Genomic DNA, 19,658 nt, shown 5'->3' with positions numbered 1-19,658 from the left:
GAAGGTCACTCTCTATCCAGACCATCTTTTTCCCCATCCCTGTCTCAGCTCCTATCTAGTCCTCGTCAAAGGCTCCTTCCTCTCCTTTAAACTCCTTGTATCTCTGGGCCCTAAAGCTGACCTGAGCCAGAGTCCACTTTCCTTCTTTCAGCGACAGCAACTACCTACCCCTCCGTACCTGGCCAGACACTCAGAGTTGCCCACTGAGTGAGATGAGCCCCTCTCTCTCTGCAGAGTGTCTAGTGTGGTCCAGGTGAGGCTCTTGTCCTTTTATGGGAAGAGCCTGGTTGGAATAGCCCAGACTTTGCCAGGCTCCCCCTTTTCTGGCAGGATGCCACTGCATCAACTTTTTTTATTGCAGGAAAGTTCTTTTATAGTGATGACTCATGGGATTCAAAGGCTCAAAAAAGACAAACATTAACTGTCATGCCCTAGTACTATTACTAGGTTTGATGATTTCATCCATCTGTGTATTTTCAAAGAGGAAATAGATGAGACTTGCAACATTTGACATCTGTTTGGATTTTCTTGTTTGAGTCTTTCTTGCAACATAATACTTAAAAACTCCAAATATTTATAATTATGCTCATTTCATAGGAGAAGAAAACTTTTTTTTGGGGGGGGAGGAGTTTCAATGTATAAAAGAGTAAATTTCATGTAGCCCAGGCTGGCCTCAAACTCACTGTTTAGGCGAAGATGTCCTTGAGCTCCCGATTCTCTTCATCCTACCTCCCAAGTGCTGGGATTAGAGACACACACCATCAAATCTGACTATTAAAAAAAGGAAAGTTAGGGGGCTGGAGAGATGGCTCAGTGGTTAAGAGCATTGCCTGCTCTTCCAAAGGTCCTGAGTTCAATTCCCAGCAACCACATGGTGGCTCACAACCATCTGTATTGAGGTCCGGTGCCCTCTTCTGGCCTTCAGGTATACACACAGACAGAATATTGTATGCATAATAAATAAATAAATATTTGAAAAAAAAGAGGACAGTTTAACATCAAAATAGTAAATGATCATTTAAGAGTAAATGTAAACCTTTACTCTGCATGAATTGAGTTTTATACAGCCTTCAATATTTTGTCCTTGATTTTCTCCTAGTTACCACATACTAGTGAAATTATCTAATAAATTGAATTTGGGATTAAGTCATAGGAATCCCCTCTGAAGATGTACAAGCTTCCTCTATCCCTACCTTTTGTCTTTCTCCAGGTCTCAGATTCCACTTTGGGCTATAATGGAGTGAATTACCTTTTCCTCAGGAACGAAGCCTCCCCAGTCTTATGTACAAAGCTTTATTATAATACTGATAACAGTATAGTCCTTTGGGAGTCATCGTTTGGTTAAGCTTTTATTTTGTATCTTTGTGTGTTTGAAGGACTGATTTATAGAATACAATTCAGAATTATTGAAAGAATAGAATAAAACAGAGGCATGTAGCTCAGCTGGTAGAATGTTTGCCTTGTATACATGAGCTATAGGTTCAATCCTTAGCGTCATGTAAACTAGGTATGATGGGGCATGCCTGAAATTCCTACCCTTGGGAAGTAGGAGTAGGAGGATCACAAGTTTGGGACTATCCTCTGCTACATAGCCAGGTTGGAGGATAGCCTGTGGTATATAAGATGCTGTGAAACAAAACAAAACAAAGGAAAGCAAAAGAACTGTTCATGCACAAAGAAACTCTATATGCCTTTTAATGAATAAATACAAGGCCATCTTTGTCTACATAATGACTTGGAAGCCACCTTGTCTGTACTTTATTTCATTGGTTTCTAGATGGCTGCTGTGAGGACCACAGAGTCTCTGACTAATCACCTTTCTATCTGAGGGAATAAAACTTAATTCTGGGGCCGGCGAAAAAGGGAAATATGTACACACACACATACACACATACACACATACACACTCTCCAGGGTCTGTCTATCATCTTTTTTATCTTCTCTTTATTTTTTTAAACACTTTTAAAAATATTCCCCACACCAAGTTCATCACAAAGAGGATTTTCTGCATAACCTAAAGTTACAGAATTACTTCATTTTCATCATAAAAATGTATTTTTCTGGGATAAGTCAATCCCAATACATTTTTTAAACCATATCTTTACGAATTTTCCGGGAAACCCACACTTAAACATTTACCTTTTAGGCTTTTCACTGACTAGGACCTTTTCATTTATAACCATTTACAAAGGCAGTAGTTTTTATAATTGCCCCCAAAACAGGTTATTTGTTTCACTTTTCATATTTTATAGTACTGTACAATTATCATAATTTATCATCTATTTCTTTGTTTTCTAGTCACAAGAAATCAAGTTTTTTAAAATATTTATTTATTTATTTATTATGTATACAATATTCTGTCTGTGTGTATGCCTGCAGGCCAGTAGAGGGCACCAGACCCCATTACAGATGGTTGTGAGCCACCATGTGGTTGCTGGGAATTGAACTCAGGACCTTTGGAAGAGCAGGCAATGCTCTTAACCTCTGAGCCATCTCTCCAGCCCCCAAGAAATCAAGTTTTTTTTTATTTTAATTATTTATTTGACTTTACATTTTTTTTATTTCTTTATTTTTTTTATTCTTTTTTAATTAAAATTTTCAACTGCTCCCCGTTTCCCATTTCCCTCCCCCTCCTCCCACATATTGCCCACTCCCCCCGCTCCCCTCCCCCTATCCCCACTCCTCTTCTCCTCCCCCCAGTCCATTCCCCCTCCCTCTCGATACTGAAGAGCAGTCCAAATTCCCTGCCCTACAGGAAGACCAAGGTCCTCCCACTTCTATCTAGGTCCAGGAAGGTGAGCATCTAAACAGGCTAAGCTCCCACAAAGCCAGTTCATGTATTAGGATCGAAACCTAGTGCCATTGTCCTTGGCTTCTCATCAGCCCTCATTGTCCGCCATGTTCAGAGAGTCCAGGTTCAACCCATGCTTATTCAGTCCCAGTCCAGCTGGCCTTGGAGAGCTCCCAATAGATCAGTTCCACTGTCACAGTGGGTGGGTGCACGCCTCGTGGTCCTGATTTCCTTGCTCATGTTCTCCCTCCTTCTGCTCCTCATTTGGACCTTAAGAGCTCAGACCGTTGCTCCAAATTGGGTCTCTGTCTCTCTCTCGATCCATCGCCAGATGAAAGTTCCCGTGCCATTCTCCTTGGCCTCTCATCAGCTCTCATTGTCCGCCACATTCAGAGAGTCCGGTTTTATCCCATGTTTTTTCAGTAGCAGTCCAGCTGGCCTTGGTGAGCTCCCAATAGATCGGCCCCACTGTCTCAGTGGTTGGGTGCACCCCTCATGGTCCTGACTTCCTTGTTCATGTTCTCTCTCCTTTTGCTCCTCATTATAACCCTGGGAGCTCAGTCCGGTGCTCCAGTGTGGGTCTCTGTCTCTATCTCCATCCATCGCTAGATGAAGGTTCTATGGCGATATGCAAGATATTCATCAGTATGATTATAGGATAGGTTCATTTCAGGTTCCCTATCCTCAGGTGCCCCAATGAACTAACTGGGGACATTGCCCTGGGCATCTGGTAGCCATTCCAAGTTCAAGTCTCTTGCCAACCCTTAGGTGGCTCCCTTAACTAAGGTATGAGTTTCCTTGCTCCCCAATCCAACCTTCCTTTAACCCCAATCACCCCGATTCCCCCAGTTCCCCTCATCCTCTCAGAAATCAAGTTTTTAAAGCTTTGTTTTAGCTCTGATTCACACTGAAACCTATGAACACATTTCCTAATATCAAAAAGCTCTTGAACTAACTCATGGGATTCCATTGTTTTCCTAATAATTAACCTAAACCATAGTCTATATGGCTACACTTCCGTGTTCCTGTTTTCTATTCTTTGTAGCCCCTGATTTATCAGGGGTAGAGATAACACTGTTACTTATACTAATTTTCTCACCAAACTAGCCTCTATCATAATCATAATACATTTGTTAAAAACCCTCAATCATCAAATTTCTATTTAAACCAACACTAATGTTGTATAGAATCATTACTCCAATTAAACGGTACAGCTGAAGAAGAAATCTTTATAATAATCCACAGGTAAAAATTTCCAGTAGAGTGGGATATTTCCACGAAATAATCACACTACCTTAAAGGCAGTGGGAATCCTCCCCCCCACACCCATTCACACCACGCCAGATACCAGAGAAAAATGGCAGCAGCAAACATGTAAAGACACAGCAGTAGCAACAGACATTCTGAAGCTGAAGCCCTTGGGGTCTTTCCTATCCAAGATTTACCCATCATGTTCTTGCATGGTAGTGAGCCAAACTCCCGAAGATCAATTGCTACCTCTACTCCTCTGACATCGTCACCTCTAGATGTATCTTTTTTTCTTTTTTAATTCTTCTCTCACACCATACATTCCAACAGTAGTCTCCACTCCTCCACCGCTCGCAACCTACACTCTCCACACCCCCTCCCCTTCTCCCCCAGATCATCCTCTTCCATTCCCTTTTTATTATGCTGTATTCAGTTGATATCCTTGGGAGGCCTGCTCTTTTTCTATTTTGGACCTCTTTGATGTCATAATTTACCTCATACTTACTGGTACATAAATTATAGAACAGCCTACAACTTTTTAGATATTTAAGAGTCTAAGAAAATCTAGGCCATTTGAAGGATATCACCTTCCTAATGACCAACATGTAGCTCCTACTGCCTATTATATCTGTTTTTCACGTGTCCTCATCTGAACCTCACAGTCCCTGACACTTGTGTTCAAGTCTGGGTGTATTCAGTGGTGACTAATAGAAATGCCACCTCCAAGTAGCTTTAAAATGTGCAAGCACAGGGCCTGCATGGTTCTGCACCAGGTCCTCTGTGTATGTGCTATGCTGTTACTTGGTGTTTTTGTGGGACTCCTTATAGTGGGAGTAGGGGATGTCTTTGACTTTTTTTTTTGCCTATTCTTTGGATTCTTATTGGGTTCTTTTGTCCAGGCTCAATAGAAGGGCTTTGCCTAGTCTTATTGTATCTCCTCTTGTTTTTCTGCCATCTTTTGGAAGTCTGCTCTTTTCTGAGGAAGAAATGGGTGTGTGGATTTGGGGGAGTATGGAAGTGGGGAGAGGTGGGAGGAGTTGAGGTGGGAAAAACCATGGTTGTGATTGTGTTATATAAGAGAATAATCTATTATTCTCAATAAAAATTAAAAAATATAAATCTAAAAAGTCCATGACCAGATGGTTTCAGCTCAGAATTCTACAAGATTTTCAAAGAACTAGTACAATACTCCTCAAATTGTTCCACACAATAGAAACAGAAGGAACATTGCCAAACTCTTTATGAGGCTACAGTTACCCTGATACCCAAACCACAGAAAGACATTACTAAGAAAGAGAATTACAGACCAATTTCACTTATGAACATTGATGCAGAAATACTAAATAAAATACTGCAAATCGGACCCAAGAACACATCAGAACCATCATCCACCATGAACAAGTCGGCTTCATCCCACAGATGCAGGGATGGTTCAACATATGAAAATCTGTCAACATAATCCACCATATAAACAAACTGAAAAATAAAAACTACATGATCATCTCATAAGATGCTGAAAAATCTTTTGACAAAATACAGCATACCTTCATGATAAAGGTCTTGGAGAGAAGAGGGATACAAGGAACATACTTAAGCATAATTATACAGCAAGCCAACAACCAACATCAAACTAAATGGAGAGAAACTCCCAGTGATTCAACTGAAATCAGGAAGAAGAGAAGGTTGTCCACTCTCTCCATATCTATTCAATATAGGTCTTGAGGTCCTAGCTAGAGCAATAAAACACCTAAAGGAGATCAAGGAGATACAAATTGGAAAAGAAGTCAAACTCTCACTGCTTGCTGATGATATAATAGTTTACATAAGTGATCCCAAAAATTCTACCAAGGAACTGCTACAACTCATAAACACTTTCAGCAATGTAGCAGGATACAAGATTAACTAAAAAAATATCAGTAGCCTTCCTGTACACAGATGATAGAAGATCTGGGGAAGAAATCAGAGAATCAACACCCTTCACAACAGCCACAAATAGCATAAAATATCTTGGAGTAACTCTAATCAAACAAGTAGAAGACTTGTATGACAAAAACTTTAAATCTTTGAAGAAAGAAATTAAAGAAGACACCAGAAAGTGGAAAGATCTCCCATGCTCTTGGGTAGGCAGAATTAACACAGCAAAAATGGCAATCTTACCAAAAGCAATCCATAGATTCAACGCAATGCCCATCAAGATTCTAGCAAAATTCTTCAAAGTCCTCGAAAGAATGGTACTCAACTTCATATGGAAAAGCAAAAACCCAGGATAGCCAAAACAATCGTATACAATAAAAGAACTTCTGGAAACATCACAATCCCTGACTTTCAAACTCTACTACAGAGCTACAGTACTGAAAACAGCCTAGTATTGGCACAAGAATAGACAGGAGGACCAATGGAACCAAATTGAAGACCTGGATATCAACCCACACATCTTTGAATACCTGATCTTTGATAAAGAAGCAAAAGATATAAAATGGAAAAAAGAAAGCATATTTAACAAGTGGTGCTGACATAACTGGATATCAACATGTAGAAAAATGAAAATATACCCATATCTATTACCATGCACAAAAATCAAGTCCAAATAGGTCAAAGACCTCAACATAAAGCCAGCCGCACTGAACCTCATAGAAAAGAAAGTGGGAAGTACACTTGAATGCATTGGCACAAGGAACCACTTCCTAAATAGAACCCCAGCAGCACAGACACAGAGAAACAATTAATAAATGGGACCTCCTGAAACTGAAAAGATTCTGTAAAGCAAAAGACATGGTCAACAAGACAAAATGACAGCCTACAGAATGGGAAAATATCTTCACTAACCCCACATCAGACAGAGGTCTGATCTCCAAAATATACAAAGAACTCAAGAAATTGGACACCAAAAGATCACATAATTCAATAAAAAATGGAGTACCGACCTGAACTGAGAACTCTCAACAGAGGAATCTAAAATGGCTGAAAGACATTTAAGGAAATGTTCAACATCCTTAGTCATCAGAGAAATGCAAATCTAAACAACTCTGAGATTCCATCTTACACCTGTAAGAATGGCCAAGATCAAAAACACTGATGACAACGTATGCTGGAGAGTTTGTGGGGAAAAGGGAACACTTCTGCATTGCTGGTGGGAATGCAAGCTGGTACAACCCCTTTGGATGTCAGTGTGGTGATTTCTCAGAAAATTAGGTAACAACCTTCCTCAAGACCCAGTAATACCACTTTTGGGTATATATCCAAAGGATGTTCAATTGTTCCATAAGGACATGTGCTCAGCTATGTTCATAGCAGCTTTGTTTGTCATAGCTAGAACCTGGAAACAACCTAAATGCTCCTTGACCAAAGAATGGATAAGGAAAATGTGGTACATTTACCCAATGGAATACTACACAGCAGAAAAAAAATGACATTTTGAATTTTTCAGGAAAATGAATGGAGCTAGAAAACATTATTTTGAGTGAGGTAACCCAGTCACATAAAGACAATTATCACACGTATTCACTCATAGGTGGTTTTTAAACATAAGGCAAAGAAAGCCAGCCTACAAACCACAATCCCAGAAAACTTAGAAAACAATGAGGACACTAAGAGAGACTTACATAGATATAATCTACATGGGAAGTAGAAAGTAGAAAAAGACAAGATCTCTTGAGTAATTTGGGAGCATGGAGGGGTAAGGCTGAAGGGGGAGGGGAGAGGCAGGGAGTGGAACAGAGAAAAATGTAGAGCTCAATAAATATAAAAAAAGAATAAAGCCAGCAGGAAGAGAAAACATGAAGAGCCAAAGAGCGTCTTTACTTGGATTCCTGACCATTCTGATGCGGGGGCAGATAGGTTAGGAGAGGTTGTAAGAGGCTATATTTGGCCAAACTCACTGCAGTAATATTTGGTTCCTGATGTGAATGATGAAGAAGAAGATGCTGGTGAAGAGGAAGGCTTGGATGATGTTGATGAAGAAGAGGATGGGGATGAAGGGAAGAAGATAAAGATGATGATGAAGGGGAAGGAGAGGACGATGAAGGCAAGGGTGACTAGCACAGAAGACCGATAAGTTATAACCTGCCTTTTTATTTTCTTTTTCTGTTTAATTTTCTCCAGTCCTTGGGAGCAAGTTGCAGTTATTTCCCTCCCCTCCTCAAACCTTCTCTGCTCAGTTGTTCTGCTTTTGAGGTCTCTCTTCTCAACACCATGGCTCTCAACTTATTTTGGGGGAAAATACCTGAGCAAAATATAACAGGAAAAGAATCTACACTATACTGTTCTAAATTCATTTTTATCCTTTCTTGTCTCAAACTATGGATTCATCACCATCACCACCGTGCTCTGTGAGAAAAAAGAAAAGCCCTCTGGCCCCCTTGGCTCCACTGGAGGCTATTGGGTGCTGGGTCCTTGTGTAGTGCATAGAATTCTAGCTTCTATTTTCTTTCTCTGTATATTGGGCTCAGAGATTATATTGTGTCTCTATGTGAATACAGACAGTTAGCATTTACCAACATGTCTTTGTCTACTTTCTTTTGTTTAATAAAAATAACAGAAAGGAAAAAAGGAGAGTATATAAGGTCACCAAGGGTGGGTTTGAGGTGTCTGTGAGAGTAAGTGGGCATTGTGACAAGATGGCTTCTCCTTTGGCATATTTAATTGTGATGTTAAAGACATCCTTACAGTTTAAGATGATACTTCCAACATAAAATTCTCTCCTAATGATGACCTGAACCCTGTCACTCAATGGGAGAATCAGCAAACCTTGAAGGGTTTTATTTGGAGTTGACATTCTCTGTTGTAATTTTGAGTGTTTTCATTTTTAGTTTTTTGGTTTTCACTGTAAGGAAAAAGATGCTCATTGTAAATGTTAAAGTGTACAAGTTGCTTTGTTACAATGAAACCAATGTGTAAACAAGGGACAGGATGCTTTTCTGTCAGAACAGAGGCTCAACATAACCTCCATTTGACCTGCATAATGGCATCATGTCAAACTTTGTCTTCCTAACTTCATATTTTTTGATACGTGCTTTTCAGGAAGACCACAGGGCTATGCAGATTGAGTTAGAATGATGTGAATCATGTCTCCATAACTGAGTGATGTTGGTGCAGTTTGCTGTAATGGACTTGTACCCTTGATAAAGAAAAGAAAAAAAAAGCCAACAGAAAGTCTCTATTCACTGACTTCAGACTATCCAGGGCATCATGTAGCCCAAATTGTGTAGCCACAAGCCTTACTGTTCTTGACATTTTATGCACAAAAATCATACTCTGATTGACACAGGTCAGTTATTAAAAACAGCAATAAGCAAAGATACAAAGGTAAAAAGGCAAGGTTAATATATTTAGGGACTGTCCCAGAACTAGGAACTATAATGATTATGACTGTGTTTTCATTTTGGCAGGTGTAGGGGTCTATGTGACGGGCTCTTAGGTTCCAATGGTGCCTTGGTACATCTAACATGGCACCAGTTGTGCTAAGTTCTGAGAGTGCTACAATGGTTCCCAGATCACTCATTCGATGCATGATCAGTACACTCTTCCTCTGGTTCTCCATCTCTTCTGTCCCAGCGTCATTTCTCTGCTCTCTGAGCATCAATGCTGTCTGCACTTTCCCGCAGTGGAATGGAGTCCTTCCTCCCAGGTGTGGTTTCATCCTTGTACATAGTGTTATCTCAGTGTGATAACAAGGCTGCTGCGTTGTTTACATGGCTCCTTTGGCAGTTACTATGAAACTTTCATCAGACTGTATTTGTTAAGCCAATATTTTCTTTGTGAATTTACAGAGCTCCATAAGTTCTAACAAAAGAGAGTAGTACTACATCTGGGTTTAAGACCAGTGTTCAAATTAAGTGTATACTTTCTGTATCACTAGACTTAGCACTTACTGTCTCTAATGATGGTAACAGTTTGTGTTCATACAGTGCCATATTTTTGTTTGGGATTCATCCTAGGCAGTGCAGTTGTTGATCAACATGTCTTTGATTCCATGAGAAGTGCTCATTGTTACATCAGCAGCAAGTTGCTACAATGGGAAAAAGAACTTCCTAGAAGCCTGAGACTTAGCTCAAATCCAGGCTCTGATACTACCTAGATACAACTGATTTTCATGTTAGCTTTGAATCCAATAAAATGTTCCTTTCATTTATTCTGATAATTGATCTGCAGCTATAGTTTAGATTTTCTTTCTAACCATTTTATCACCTGGAGAAAACAACTCATTTCTTCTTCCGTTTCATCTCTCTGAACTTCAGTATTCACACCAAACATTTATAACAAACCCTACCTGTTATAAGGAGAGAGCCGCTTGTTTGTCCTGGCTGCCCGGCTAGCTTAGCACCAAATAACCATGCAGAAATTATTTTAATTAAATCACTGCTTGGCCCATTAGCTCTAGCCTCCAATTGCCTAACTATCACAACTTGATTTAACCCATTTCTATTAATCTGTATATCACCATGAGGTCGTGGCCTATCAGCAAATTCTCAGCACATCTAACTCTGGTGGTGTGTTCATGGCGTCTCTCTCCCACTCTGCCCTTCTTCCTAGCATTCAGTTCTGTCTTCCCTGCCTACCTAAGTTCTGCCCTATTAACAGGCCCAAAGTAGTTTCTTTATTCATTAACCAATACAAGCAACACATGGTGGACCTCCTACACCATGAGTCACAGTGTTGGATAAATGTACATAGGCTTGGGAGAGAGAAGAAAAAGAGTATAGAGAGTCATAAAATAAAGTTTACAAAGGGTAAAGTGTTTAAAGAGATAGAGTACAGATAGTCATAGATAAAGAGAGTAAAGAAAATAAGCCACATTAAAATGAAAAATTCATAGAGAGCCTGGATTCTATATATTAGTGTGCTTTCTTTGAATTTTTTGTCTGTGAAGACAAATGTAGAGAGACATTTCATTATATGGACTGCTAAGCTAAACCAGCATGTAAATTGTAAAGGCATCTTGACTTCAAAATTTGGGTCTAAGGACATGCTGCTTGGGAAAAGAAGTTTTTCTTTTGTTTTCACAGAAGATGAGAACCTGTGGATTGCTTCCAGGTGAATATGGTTTCATGGGCCAAGGCCTTCTGAAAGTTTGTTGTGAACACTCTCAAAAAATTACTTCGTCCAACTGCAGACTGAGGTGAACCTAGCACACAGGACACACCATGAAAGATCTGATTAACAGCATCCCCAACAGCAGGAAGCAGTATAGACAAAACTACGCCCATATTCCCAAATATTGTTTATAAATTTTCTTTTACATTTAAAGATATGATATAGATATGAATAATTTGCATTGGTATGGATCTTGGTTTATTGCTACCAATTTAAAGGTCAATTTTGTTATATGTATATGTATTTCTGATCTTGATTAAGGTATTGTGATTATGTAGTTCATTAAAAATGTAATGTATAATTAAGAAAATAGGTTAATAGATAATCATCTGTAATAGTCAAGATTGTAGTCATGTTAGTTAGATTTTCTAGATGTATAGAGATATATTTTAGTTAGTTAGGTATTCTTCAAATCTTTCAGAGACCTTCAGAATATGGCATTTAAATGTTTTACAAATTTAGGACTTTTCATGACAATGAGACATATCTGCTCCTGGCAGCACCAATCTACTTCAAGAGGAAGGCAGGCATTGAAGAGTCTCCTTATGGAGTTGGTTAGCAATTTGGGAAAGAAACTGCTCTTGCCTGGACATGCAGTACTCACAGAGAGATGACTGCTGAACTTGCTTAAAGGTGAGAAGGTCCTTCGGGGTTCCTGCTTATTGAAAGAGTCTGGGAGATATTCTGCAGGACACAGAAGAAAGTGATTGAATTGTCTTTGAAATTTCCTGCTTCATGGAAATGTCTGCTGGATACTATGGGCCTGTAGGCTGAAGATGGATGCCCCAATGGTACAGAGGAACTTTGGATAACTGTCCAGGAAGCAAGATGTCTCTGTCGATTCTAGAGTTTTGGAAGTTGCTTACAATGCACTTCCAGTTTACATAGGTAATATTATATCCTTCTGGATTCTTTGATGGAGTTGCAAAATTTGTAGTTATAGTTTTCCTTAGTTATGATAAAAGATAAAGTAGATATAAATATTGTAACTGTAATTTTTGCTTGATAACTGTTTTGTTATATTATTTTGGCTATGTTAATTTTTAAAAAATATTTATTTATTTATTTATTTATTTATTTATTACGTATATACTATTCTGTCTGTGTGTATGCCTGAAGGCCAGAAGAGGGCACCAGACCCCATTAGATGGTTGTGAGCCACCATGTGGTTGCTGGGAATTGAACTCAGGACCTATGGAAGAGCAAGCAATGCTCTTAACCTCGGAGCCATCTCTCAGCCCCCTGGCTATGTTAATGTTAAAACCTTCCTGTTTGTTTAAACAGAAAAGCAGAAATGGTGTAGAAGATCCTTCTTTCTATGTGTTACTTGTATTGGTTAATGAATAAAGAAACTGCTTTGGGCATGTTAATAGGACAGAACTTAGGTAGGCAGGGAAGACAGAACTGAATGCTGGAAAGAAGGGCCGAATGGGAGAGAGATGCCATGGACACTGCTGGAAATAGAGATGCTGAGTCTTTGCTGGGAGGCCATGACCTCATCGTGATACACAGATTAATAGAAATGGGTTAAATCAAGTTGTGAGAGTTAGGCAATAAGAGGCTAGAGCTAATGGGCCAAGCAGTGATTTAATTAATACAGTTTCTGTGTTGTTACTTCTGGCTAAGCTAGCTGGGCAGCCAGGACAAACACCTACCTCAAGGGGCTGCTGTGAGAAGTGAAAGGAAAAGGCCAAATAGAGAATGGATGCAGACACGGGGGAAGTATTACACCTTTCTTCCTTTGTAGAAATATTTCTTGTGCTTCCTAGTCTTGAGGTAGGCAGAGACACAGATACTGGCAAACTAAAGGGATGATTCTTACTCATACCCTTCTGGCAATCCGTAATACTGGCAGATAGCCTGGATATGGCCCATTAGATGCTGTAGCACTGAATTCTGACTCTTGATGTGGAGAAACAAAACGTTATGCTTTGAATATGGAATGTCTACTCCCAGCTTGTGTGTTGAATACTTGGCACCCAGTTGATGCCACAGAGGTAAGAGGCATTGGATTCCCTGGAACTAGAGTTATAGGTCATGAGTCACCTGAAAAGATTGCTGGGACTCAAACTTGAGTCCTCTGGAAGAACAGTACATGCCCTTAAACACTAAGTCATTTCTCCAGTGGGATGCCATGAGAATAATGGCATATGCCAGATGTCTGTCTAGGGTAAGCAAGGAGTCAAGCCAAATCACCTTCAGTGAGGTGCTCCTGGCAGCCTTCTCTGGATTAGAGGCCCCCCCCTCTGTGCTTCCCTAGCACCATGAGATAGGCTTTCCTAGAACCTGTCCCTTTTGCACTGGAAAAGCCTGCAGTTTTAGAACGTGGCTCGTCTGTCTTCTTTTTCACAGCTTGACAGTCCTTTTTGAGCTAGATCCTGGACTCAGTGCTGGGGAGCATATGAAAGACAGACATGTTCTGCCGCTGGTCTGCACATTCCCAGTCAACAGTGCCTGGCACAAGGGAACAGGGTCACACACAAGGGACTGTTGGTTTATCTTTGGCACAGTGGTTGTGCCTTAGTCTACTGCTATTTCAGCCAGCAATTGTGACTCTGCAGTTCCTGGCCTGCTTTTCTGGTGGCTGCCCACCCACTGTTCCCACAGGCACCGGCGCTGTTGCTGCCACTAAAGGTAGCTTTAACTAAATCTCCATCATTCTATTTATAAATAATTCTCGAGAATCAAAGGCTGGGGTGAAACTTGCTAGCTCAGAGAGGTTGAGTAGCAACTAGCAAACCTTTTCTTCTTGCTGGTGTCTCCCCCAAAAGCATGTCTTTCTCGTCTGCCGAAACAAAAAAAGCTGCCACTCAGAACCCTTCCTCCTTCTCCCAGTGCATCTCTCTGTCTGTCCCAGGTGCCCTCCGATGCCCTATGATTACTTTGTGTCAACTGTTAGCTGTTATCTCAGCCTCCTGACCCAAGGTTAATTTATTTAATTAACACAAATGCTAACCTGAGGTTCACAGAGTCATTGAATATTCCCCAACAAGGGACTGCCAACAGATAAAACTCATTCAGATTTATTTTCGCTTTCTCTAATTGGGAGAAAGGTGTGTGAGAATAACGAGGAACCAAGAAAATCCATATAGTTTGAGTAATTTTTACACTTATTTATACACGCTTGTGTGTGTGAATGTGTGTGACTGTGTGTGTGTGTGTTTGTGTGATGTGTAAGCTGTTATGCCATGGAGGCCAGAGGACAATTTTGAAACTCAGTTTTCTCCTACCATGTGGATCCTGAGAATCAAACTCAAGTCACTGGGCTCACTGGCCAGCATCCCTACCAGACTGGCCCTACATGACGAAGAATGAGGCCAAGATATAAAAGTCAGGAAAGAACAGCTAGCAAACCTACGTTATTAAGTATAGAAAAGGAAACAAGAAAAAAATAAAGAAGAGCACAGAGCCTACTAGCAATTTCTCATTCAGGACCTAAGAAATCCAGTTTAAACAAGATAAGAACTCTTCTCTGCCCAAACATTCTTTATACTATGTGTGACTGTTTTGTTTGTATTTATACTTTCAACATGTATGTGCAGTGCCAAGGAGGCCAGTAGAGGGCATCAAATCCCCTGGAACTGGAGTTACAGACAGTTGTGAGCTATGAGGATGCTTTGTCTTCTGCACAAAGAGTATAAGGTAAATTTAGGACACATAGACTCTGTCAGAAAAAAAGAAGGAGGGGTGAGGAGAAAGAGGAGTAAGGGGAGAATGAGGATGGAAAGGGAACAGAGAGGTGGCTTAGCAGTTACAAGGACCCAAGGGCAGTGACCAGCATTCACTTCAGGCAGCTCACAACCTCCTATAGCTCCAGTTCTAGGGAATCTAATGACCTCATCTGGACTCAGCAGGCACCTGCACACAATATGGTACATATTGCCACACAGAAACACATACATACATAATTCTTCTACACACAATTTTTAATTTTAGTCTTTAAAAACAAAACAAGGAGGGGGCTGGAGAGATGGCTCAGTGGTTAAGAGCATTGCCTGTTCTTCCAAAGGTTCTGAGTTCAATTCCCGGCAACCACATGGTGGCTCACAACCATCTGTAATGAGGGCTGGTGCCCTCTTCTGTCCTGCAGACATACACACAGACAGAATATGTATACACAATAAATAAATAAAATATTAAAAAAACAAAAAAAACAAAAAAAACAAAACAAGGAAATAGTGGGGGTAAAGAGCCTCCTCCATGCCCTGTGTCCCTCAGGATACTTGAAAGGTTCTATTTGAAGAAATATTGCTGGTGGCCAAGCCAGAACAAGAACAGGTAAGAGGCCCACCTGCTCTTGGAACCCTCTCACACCCTCGGTTCAATCAGCTTGATTGTTATAGATGACTAAGTATTAAGCTGTATTTCTTTATTTTCGTAAATAGTTTTCAAGGACAAAAACTTTACATTACATTTATAATGAGCTGCATAGGTACAATACATTAAACAAGAGTAGAAACTTATGTAAAGTATACCAAAATAACCTTGAAGTTGTATCAGTGTACAAAAATCCATACCACTGTGAAATGTTTGAGACTAGTAGCTGTTTTTTCAGCTGAAAAGTAGATTCAATAATTCAATAATTCTATCCTTTTATCCTATCATTTCTATATCCTCCTTTTTTTTTCTTTTCAGAATGTAATCCCTGAATCTAATCTCCTTTGTTCAGTTTTTTTGCTGACCAATACCAATAACAACTTGTAGCTAACTCCCTAAATGATGACAAATATCTAAAACCCACGGAGTGACCAAAGCCACCCACTCCGCCTCTTAGGAGTGTGAATGTCATGTTCTCTGACTTCCTTATGTTGTCTGGGGGCAATGGCATCTCTAAGGGACCTTTTGAAAATTGGGATAATGGACAAAAACTGGGAGAGCTAGCTGTTGTCTAGTCTCGGTGTGATGGGAAAATGTAGGGCTTATCTGAAGTCTGGTTGAAGTAGTCTGTGAGGCTGGACTGCCTCAGCCAGCAGCCTTGAAGCTGTTCTGGATGTAGAACTCTGAGGAAACCGCAACAGAGGCACCCTGAGAGGCTGGATTACCTGAGCCACCCGTTTTCATTGGTGTCTGGTGTCCTCGTTCTGAAAACACACAAATTTTTAAAGGTAACTTGCATATCTGTATTAACACAAGCCTGGAATGTGTGGTGTGCACAGATCAGTTAAAAATGATTTTCTTTATTCTATATTTGAGAAGGTAAAAGGGATCTGTCAACTTTATAAGACCACCTGGACTGCATAACCAAAGTGTAATACAAGTCTTTATCCATGGCATATGAAAGGATAGCATGTAATAATAAGTCATGAGGCCTCTGTAGCTAACAAGATTTATCATGTCTCATCTCATCTCTGAGAAGTTCCCATGCAGAGTGATGAGCTTACACATCACCTGTCCTGTAGTCTTTCTTGGCTTCCTCTCTCACATCTGTAGCCACGATACTCGGTAGTCTTCCCCTGGTCAAATATGATTTCTATTAACCTGGAAGGAATTCACAATCTTTTGTGTCCTATGGAAACAAAAGCATAATCTCTTTCCCTAATGTAAGACTTATTTTAACTTCCATCTTAAAGTTAAGGCATTTCTAAAATATATAGGTTGGTTTATTTCAGCAATACTTTCCATAATCCAATGTTTTTCAGCAGCTGTTGTCTGTTCATTAACATTCAAAAAATTCAAAATTAGCAATGCACCACATAAGGTTCAAAGTCCTTATGTTATAATATTTCCCATTCTTTTTTTTTTTTTCTTAAATGGCTTCTTTTTTGTTTATTTTACTTCTCTCTTTAAAGGCTTTTTTATTTTCACAATTTACTTTTTTCTACGGGTGTCTATATTTTATTTTTCTGTCTGGACTTTGCTTTACTAGGCACCTGCATCATTCTGTGGCCTCATGAGTCAAATCTTAGAACCACCATACAGCTTAGCTCATGGTGTGCTGGTGGTTGAATCCCACAGGTAGCTGCTGGGAGACACAAGGCAGCCCAAATGAGAGACTGTGCCGCTAGGAAGCTGTGTTTGCTCTGTTTTTTTTTTTTTTTTTTGTATTATTTAAACAGATTTTTCTTTGTGCTGCCAACTTTCAAAAATGACACAAAGACTTCTTATTAATGATAAAAGTTTGACCTTAGCTTAGGCTTGTTACTCTAAGTTTTATAACTTAAGTTAACCCATTTGTTGCGAATTAGGTATGTACGATAAATAACCAGGCCAGCTCAAGAATAACAGTTATATTTTAATGGTTAAAAAGGGGAAACTCACGCTACAAGAGTGGGAGGTCCGACGTCCTATCTGTTTGGTGGGCACCGCGCAGAGAGGGAGCGCACCTGGATCTCCTGGTTTTTCTACCTGGCCCCAGGTAGCCACACCCTAACTAGATGTAATTGGTTGATAGAGTTTCCCCATCATCTTGCCCTTTTGTCTAAACAAGATCGATCCAAACCCAATACAACTATATACAATAGGAACAGATACCAAATATAAAATTACAAACAATAAACAATATTAAGCAAGGAATGCATAACAAAAGTTTTACTAAACATTCTATTTCAAGGAGTCTAACTACTGCATTGAAATTAAGCTTGGCTAAATCATGAGGAAGGTAACTACAATTATCTAATCTTCAACTCCATCAAAGATCTGAGAAGGGAAGCAATATTACTTGAGTAAACAGGAAGTGCAATTGAGAAACTTCCAAATTGTGCAACAAATGACAGGGACAACTGACTACCTGGGCAATCACCCAAAGTCTCATTTGCAATGTTGAAGCAACCAACTCTGGTTAAGGCCTAATGTAACTGACATACCATTTTCAAAGGCAAGAAAGTTTTCAAAACTATCTGACCTTGTCATGGCAGGATATGACAGTCCCGTTTTATCCACTTATGGATATTCTGTATCTCTCTCAGTGGTTGAGGTATGGTCATTTCTTCACCCAAAGGCCAGTTCTGCCAAAAAGAAAGGCTCCACCATTCTCTCGGGAATAGATTAGTGTTGCCAGGAGCGATTGTGTCTCACTACCACGGAACTCTAAGTTAATTTAAAGGCCATTTTCTATAGCTCTTTGAAGAAGTTGAAGATTATCTATCTATGCTGAATATAATCTCTATGTATCTAAAGAACCTTATTGGCCTAATTATAAATATGACAAACATAGATGACTATTGATCTATAATTCTCAATACCTATCTAACTTAAAGACTAAGACAATAAACAACTGTACAATAAATGAGGACAATGACCTTCAAATGTAAACAATGTAGAAGTATCTTGATCAGAGGTAGTAATGTACACTACAATATGGTAAATATATATATCAATACATAAACAATGTTTTAAACAGAAGTAGAAGCATACATGCATACAATATTCAATAAATTTAACTTTGTATCAGCATACAAGAATCTATACTAATATAATTGTCTAAAAACAATAACTCACAAATACCAATCTATTATCCCATCATCCAATTATCCCTCTTTTTTTTTTTAAAAAAAAATCCCTAAGCCAACCTGAATTGACCCTATCCTATACTGATGAATATCTTGCATATCACCTTAGAACCTTCATCTGGCGATGGATCGAGGTAGAGACAGAGTCTCAATTTGGAGCAACGGTCTGAGCTCTTAAGGTCCAAATGAGGAGCAGAAGGAGGGAGAACATGAGCAAGGAAATCAGGACCACGAGGGATGCACCCACCCACTGTGACAGTGGAACTGATTTATTGGGAGCCCACCAAGGCCAGCTGGTCTGGGACTGAATAAGCATGGGTTGATTCTGGACTCTCTGAGCATGGCGGACAATGAAGGCAGATGAGAAGCCAAGGACAATGGCACTAGGTTTCGATCCTAATACATGAACTGGCTTTGTGGGAGCTTAGCCTGTTTAGATGCTCACCTTCCTGGACGTAGATAGAAGACCTTCGTCTTCCCGCAGGGCAGAGAATTTGGACTGCTCTTCAGTATCGAGAGGGAGGGGGAATGGACTGGGGGGAGGAGAAGAGGAGTGGGGATAGGAGGAGGGGAGCGGGGGGAGGGGGCAATATTTGGGAGGAGGGGAGGGAAATGGGAAACGGGGAGCAGGTGGAAATTTTAATTAAAAAAGAATAAAAAAAAATCCCTAAGCCTATAAAATTCCTCCCTCATCCCTCAACCGCATACCAATTATAATCAACCCCTAAATGATGTCCCTAAGCCTGAGGGCAAACTTTCCTGGGAGAGGGGACGTTGTCCTCTAAAATTGCTTCCAGCTGTCATCGGGGCGACGTTCTTCCTAAGGGATCCTGTGAAAGTAAAATGATGGCTAAATTCCAGGATTAATGTCTGGTAAAATTGCAAACAGTCTCTGAGTATTTTGTGGAGGTCTGGCCAGAACGTTGTAAAAGATGTGCACCATTTCACCTAACCACGTTGGAACTGTCTTGTGCAGCTGGCCTTGTAGTGCTATCACTATCATGACATCATATTAACCAGGTGGAGTTTTTATGGGGCCCCATCTTCTTCCTGGAAACTTCAAAGATTACTGCGGGAAA

This window comes from Chionomys nivalis, chromosome 5 (genome assembly GCF_950005125.1).
Source record: "Chionomys nivalis chromosome 5, mChiNiv1.1, whole genome shotgun sequence".
In the NCBI taxonomy this organism is placed as follows: domain Eukaryota; kingdom Metazoa; phylum Chordata; class Mammalia; order Rodentia; family Cricetidae; genus Chionomys; species Chionomys nivalis.
The sequence above is the reverse complement of the archived record's forward strand: the minus strand, read 5'-3'. Positions refer to the sequence as shown.